Here is a 7514-nt window from a genome sequence, read left to right on the forward strand (position 1 = left end):
TAACATTTTGTTTTTAATAACAGTAAAAGATCGAAAAAATTAATTCCCCGTATCAGGAAATTAGTTAAGTAAATAATGGTATAGTCTTCTGTGAAAATGTACTTATTTAAATAATAACAGAAAATGTTGACTGTAAATGTAAAGTAACGATACTGAGTCGTATGTATTGTATGAGCTTAACTCTGTGAAACAACATACATGGGAGAGAACTCAACCAAATATCGGTGCCAGGTTGAGCGATTTTCTTCCCCTCTTCTCTGTTCTTCTTTTGTATTAAGTATATTACTTTCATAATCAGGAAAAAGAGCGTGTTGTTGTTCTTTATACTCACATATTAGAGATGAGGTCACTTCCAGGGAAGGAAGGTTTGGCTGGTCTGTGCGGGTTCCACTTCCTTCCTAAGCAGAAACACTGAGCATCATCAGTTCTATCCCATTAAACAAGACGAGTTCACCCCTTTAAACAAGAGGAGCCCCTTGTTTTGCTCAGCTTCACATAATCTGACCTCCGGTTTGGTGCTCTTGAGTATATTTTTCCCTTAATTTAAGTTTCCTAGCTTTCAGACATTTCGATGCTTTCTTCAGAATGAATCAAAGTTCATACGTTAGGTCTAATCCCCCAATTTTTCTCTTAATTTTGTTTTTGTTTCAAATCTCAGGTAAAGCAGTTTTTCGGGTTGTGTGTGTATGTATACATGCACACATGCCAGTTTCACTGATATATAATTCACATACCACATAATTTACCCATTTAAAATATAAGATTCGATGGTTTTTAGTATATCACAGAGCTTTGCAACCATCATGACAATTGATTTTAGAACATTTTCATCACTCCCAAAAGAAACTCTATACCCCTTAGCAGTCACTCCCATTCTCTCCAATGCAACACCCCACTCCACCCTAGATAATCCACTAATCTACTTTCTGTCTCTATAGATTTGCCTATTCTAGACATTTCGTATAAATTAAATCATACAATATGTAGCATTTGTGACTGGCTTCTTTGACAGTATGTTTTCAAATTTCACTCATATCGTAGCATGTATCAGTACTTCATTCTTTTTTTATTGCCAAATAATATCTTTTAGTAAAGATTTACCACATTTTATTTGTTTATCAGTTGACAGATACTTAGATCCTTTCCACTTTTTGGTTATTATGAGTAGTGCTGCTCTGAACGTTGTGTACTAGTTTTTACATGAACGTATATTTTCATTTCTCTTGCATCTATTCCTAGGAATAAAATTGCTTGTTCATATGACAACTCTATGTTTAACCTTTTGAGGAACTGCTGGACTGTTTTCCAAAGTACCTGTGCCATTTTATACTCCTATCAGTAATGTACGAATGTTCTGGTTTCTCCACACTGTTGCAATAGTTGTTATCTATCTTTTTGATTGTAGCCATCCTAGTGGCATAAAATGGTATCTCATTGTGGTTTTGATTTGCATTTTTCTGATGGCTAATAATGTGCTTATTGGCCATTTTTATATGTTCTTTGGAGAAATATCTATTCAGACCTTTTGTCTATGCTTTAATTGGAATATTTTTTTTTTTTACTGAGTTATAAGAGTTCTCTGTATTTCTAGATACAAATCCTTTATCAGATATATGACTTGAAAATATTCTCTATTATTCTGTGGGTTGTCTTTTAACTTTCTCAATGGTGTCCAGTGAACCAAAGTTTTTAATTTTGATGAAGTCCAGTTGATCTATTTTGTTTTCTTTTGTCATTTGTGCTTTTAGTGTTATTTCTAATAAGGCATTACCTAACCGGAGGTCACGAAAATGTACTCCTTTATTTTCATCTGAAAGTTTTATAGTTTTGCTCATGTCTTTAGGTCTCTGATCCATTTTGTGTTAATTTTTGCATATGGTGTGAAGAAGGGGTTGCTATGAACTGAATTGTAGACAAAAGTTTATATGTTGAAGCCCTAACCCCACAATGTGACTGCACCTGGAGACTTGGTCTTTAGGAGGTAATTAAGGTTAAATGATATCATAGGCTTCTGCTGTTTAAGCCACCCATTCTATAGCATTTTGTTATGGTGGCCTGAGCTGACTAATGCAGGGGTCCAGCTTCATTCTTTTGCACAGTTGTCCCAGTACCATTTGGTGAAATGACTATTCTTTCACACTGAATTGTCTTGGTTCCAGTAACTCTTAATCTAACTCAGGACTGAGACTAGAATTGATCAAATCATCTGTGAGCAGAGGAAAAATCAGTGAAATAAATACTCCTTAACTCCTAAGCAGATCAGGACATTCTAGAGTTGTGATCTGAAGCTCTGTCCACGCTAAGCATGCACTTTTGAATCTCCCTTTCTTCGCCAGCCTTTGATAGTATCTCAGTAACCTTGCAACTGTTTCTATTGACAAGCTAGTCAAGCGATGTCAGGCACATAAGACTGAGGCTCCTTTATAAAAGCAGTTCCAGCGTTATGGAGCTCAGCCGCTGCTACTGTGAGGAGTGAGGGGAGGGAAAAAGGAAAGAAGATCGAATGAATACGTGTGTAAGTGAATACATATTCAGTAACAATATTATTTATAAACCTATAGGTTGTTACAGAAATCTAAATCCCAACCAAAGAAAGAAAACTTTGTCTACCTAGTTCTTTTTCCTCATAGCCCACCGCCAAATTTAATTTCTGCTCCAAACCAACATTGAAAGAAAAAAAAAAAAAAGCAACAACAACAAAAACCCTTTTGCTCCCTAAGCACACAATGGATTCATTGATCTGAGAACAAGTTAGTTCAATTGCTTGCTTTACCTTGCTGCTGGGAAAAAAACAAAAAACCTCCTATAAAAACATGGCTTGTGGGAAAAGGTAGGATTACTCTGAAAAGCTTTTCTTTGTTTCTGTGGACATGCTACTCTACAGAGCTGGAGTTGTGCAGTGAGCAGGCACAGGCTAAAAGTCAGGCCTTGCAGATTGTTCATTGCTAAGCTACTGATCCAGCCTGTGGTTCGGACAAACCCAGAAGTCTTCTTAAATTACCCATGGGAAAAATGGAGACACACACACACACACACACGCACGCACGCATGCACACACACACACACACACACACACACACACACACACACACACACACAGAGCGATTCCTCTGTAAGCCACATTCCGAGATTTTTACCCTTCAACATTCAAGGATGCCACCGTGACCCCCCTGGAGACACAGAAAAGAGGAAGCTTTCCTCTACTGCGTTCTCTACTCTTAGGATTGGATAAAGAACTGAAAACTGGCAATAGTGAGGCTGACACTTCTGTGCATGCCTCAGTTGGCAATGTGGCTAGGTGTCCCCAATTAGTGGAGTAATTCTAGGGTGGATTTTCTGTTCATATGTTCAAAGCTGAGATAAAGTTTGCACAAACCTCTTTTCCCAGGGTATAAAATGCCATGGGCTTGTTTCAGATATTCAGATTCTATATGCATTGGCATCTTTAAGCTGGAACGCAAGGAAAGTGACTGAGGCAGCTTGGATGGAATGTGTCACATCTTCTTGGTGGTGGGGAAAACCTGGCTAAAGCTGCACTTGCTCAGCTCCCACGTTTGTTGACATTGCATTTCTGGAAGCTGGCATGGCTTTGGGTCACCGCCTGCTGCAATAATTACCTTTTGTAGGATTTAGTAGACCCAGGTTGTTTTTTTTTTTCTTCTTTATTAGATCATGCACAACTAGATGTTAAATTAAACTCATCTTGTTGCTTAGGAGATGGGCAAAATCCCTAAAGTCTGAGAATATTTCAATGGGTGCTAAGTAACTCCACATAATGAAAGAATATGAAGCTGGACTACTATTCAGGACATGCTAAGAAATGGTTAAACTAGATCTGCTAGCATTATGGTCACCACCTGAAACCTTTAAAAAGAGTTGAAATGAAAAGCCAGGGGGCGACGATTCCTTTGGAGGTGATCACTAGAGTGCTGGCTTCATCCCCTCACAGGGGAGAGGAACGAGGGGACTTCCCTCTTACTTTAAGCCAAGTGAGCCCGGCTTCGAGGTAGCTTCCAAATATTCTCTGGAGTGAGAGCAGTTTAAGGACTAGTAGGGAAAGTGAGTCAGGCTTGAGGCAGGAGAGAAGTAAAACAAGGGAGGGAGAGAGAGACTGAGTTGCAGTAGGTGTGAGCTGCACTTTCTTAGACAATGGTGAGGAAAGAGGTCCATTGCCGACACCAGATGTGAGCCACGTGGGAGGCGAGCCAGCCTGAAGCTTTCTCGAAAGAACTTTGTCCAAGAGGACTTCCTGGCAGGATAAAGTGACCGGTAGGAGGGGGTTACTGGGAGTTTACAGGGCTGGGGGAGTTAAAACTTGTTCATCCAGAGGGGGTCTCTTCTGTATTCGATATATAATTTGTCATCTAAATGAGGACACTTTTGAGAAAGGGAAGTCTATTAACAAATATGCTGAAACAACAAGTTTCAGCTCCAACTGTCTCTGCCAACAGGACTATGGTCACCCCCATGTTAAGGTAACTGAGTTGGAGGTTCCCATAGCACCTGCTACTGGCTCCCACAAAAGGGTCACCTTTGCTTATGTGCCAGGCTCCACGGCCACCAATACCAGGTCGTGGTAGTCCCAGCCATATGAGAGAGATGCTCATTTCCTTTAATCCCCACTGCCTCCTGCCCCCACTTTAACCTGGAAGGGGTCAGAAGCAGCAGCTGCCGAGTGTAGGAGGGCCCAGTAAGGGACATAGGGAGGAAGACAGCCATACAACCCTCCCTGACTACAGGCAAACAGAGTCTGAAGTACTACCCTGCCAGATGAGAAAAAGACTCTCTAATTTAGATAAAAGTTCAGAATTCTGATTATTACCATGGCCTGAATACTTAAAATAGTGAAATGAGGCTGCTTTTTGTCACTGACAATGACCTATGTGCCTAGAAATGACTAGAAAAACAGCTAGATCTGCCTGAAATCTCAGCCAGTGCCAGAGAAAGAACCTGCTTATGGAGTGGATTTGAAGGGACAGTGGGGAAAGAATAAAGTTGCTTTATGATGGCAACCCATTGAAAATATTTCATTCATTAAAATATGACTACAAGAGGATATGAGAACCTCATCTATCTTGGTCTCAAGCAACTATTACACAAATCTAGTGTGAGGTTTTTAGAAGTTCTCCAAGATGTTGAATATAAACATTTCTCATGCCCTGAAATATAGCGGGAGTGTAAAACTGATCTATTGCCATTGAATTCAGTGCAGGAGTTGAGTGGGGCCCAGCACATGCCTAGTACTTGAGAAGCATTGATGAATATGAGCTCTTGTGATGATTTACTGAGCATCTACTATGTGCCAGTTTCATGCAATATCTCACTTCATGCTTAAAACAGCCTTATGAGGTTCAGGGTCCAAGGTCTCACTCTTCAGTTATAGAGTTAGGATTCCAACTCAGATTTCTTTCTGCTCTACTTGTTGCCATTCAAGAAGTTGTTAAAATTCTTCTTAAAGAGCAGAGAGAAGATACACTTTACTAATTTTGTAGACTGCTTTGCAGTTGAGTGTGATGGTCAAGAGTGGGGACCTTATAAACTAATGGCCTGTATTCAAATCCTGCCTCTGAGCCTTACAAACTGTGTGACCTTGAGAAAAATAGTCAATTTTTCTGTAACCTACAAAGGGTAGTGATAATAATGGTATCTATTTCATAGGTTTGTTGTGAGGTTTAAATTAGTTAATAAATACAAAGATTTAAGAAGATTCTAGAACATGTTTAAAACTTTTGACTGTTAAGTGTTAATATACTTTCCTGATCTCATTTCCCAGATGCTCAGAGCACAAAACTCTCCATAGCCTACGGGAATTGTAAACACTGCATCCTGATGCTACAGGTCTATAGCCTGCTCCTACAAGCCTTATTTTGAAGTGTTCTCTGTCGCTGGTTGGCCAGGACCATCCACGGCCCCTCAAGGAGGTCATGCTCATCTTGTCTTGAGCTTTTGCTCCTGCTGAACTGCCTGCCACTCCAACCTCCCCTCTCTCTGTGAAGCTTTTTAGTCTAGGTTCTTCCCAGTGTAGTTTATCCCAGAGATTAAATCTGTATCTGCGATGACCAACCTTTTTGTCTTGTTGTTTCATTCCCTTTTCATGTTATTTGCTTTTCTTAACAAAGGAAACTTGCAACCTTAGTTCAAATTTCCTTTAGCAAAATTTTCCCCAAAGATTAAAGTCTTTCTCAGAAGGCTACTTAGAACAGGAATCTGGGAGCTTCCTTTTTCCTTTTGTTTGTGGGCAGAGTTTCCTGTTTGCCTGTAAGTTTGAGTTGGCCTATTCCCCAATCATTCTGGGAGGAAAGGACCCTCCAGGAGGCCTCCCCCCAAATTTGTTAGAGACGCCTTACAATAAACTCTAGCCAAGCCTGAGAATCTGCATTTGCTCCTCTCTCCACAGTCCTGATTTTTGCACTTTCAACTTATATCACCAGGCTCAGTATTGGTTCTACCACAAAGCTAGAAATCACAAGCAAAGAAATAGCCTCCTCCCTGATTCTCATCTATCTTCTCAGTGTACCCTACTCTGTGATAGACAAAGTCTATATTAAGGGTGCTAAATTTGAGAGTGGCTTCGAGAAAGCTGGCTTCAAAATGGGCTAAGAGTTCTTTGTTAGGCAGCCAGACAACAGGCGACAATGTTTGAAGTCGTACCAAGTGTCTGGTCAAAGCAGAGATGGTAGGATTTTAAAAAAACAAAACAAAAAAAAAACCTGCCTTAGAAACTGGAAATGGGCAGAAACTAGAAATTTGTTCCATGCTGAGCAGCATGTAGAGAAGATTAAGCTGGTCTGAAAGAAGGAGAAATGACTTGGGGGTGAAAGTCTAGCTAGCAGGAAGCAGTTCCAGATGAAGCATAAAACCCAGGAGGGCCGGGTGATGGAAGACAGCTTGGAAAGTGTTGCCAGAGAGGATTCTGGTAGAGCAGGAAACTGGATACACAAGGCTGCAAAAAAGTCATTCAACCTGCAACACAGAGGTTGGACCTGAAGTATACCAGAAAGAAGATTTGTTCAAGAAAGTCCTATACCAGGCAGTAAGCACTGTGGACAAAAACTGAGTGTGATTCTCAGCTCAACAATTTATTAGCTAGAGACCTTAATCAAGTCAATCTTTCTTTGCCTTGGTTTCCTCACTTTTGAAATGAGGCTGATAATAATACCTGCCTGTTAGGGTGTTGTAAGAATAATTGAGATAATACACTTGAGAGCCTAGTGGAGGACTTGACGAAGGCAGAGTGCTCAATCAGTAAACGATGACTAGTGGCAGTAGTCAGAGCAGTGCCTCCGGTGGGGTCTTGGGGAGTCTGGAATGAGCTGTTAGTCTGGAAAGAGGGTAGGGTTGTGCTGACAAAGAGAACTTAATGCCAAGTTGCATTCAATAGCTAAGCTATGATGTTCCTCTTCATGGGTAGCTAGTGTCCTGGAGTTCCTTACGGGATGGGAATGCAGGCTTCTACTCTAAACGATGATTGATTGGTGTGATAATGAATCTGGGGTAGCCAACTAAGATGGGGG

Source organism: Pteropus vampyrus, unplaced genomic scaffold (assembly GCF_000151845.1).
Source record: "Pteropus vampyrus isolate Shadow unplaced genomic scaffold, Pvam_2.0 Scaffold283, whole genome shotgun sequence".
Lineage (NCBI taxonomy): Eukaryota > Metazoa > Chordata > Mammalia > Chiroptera > Pteropodidae > Pteropus > Pteropus vampyrus.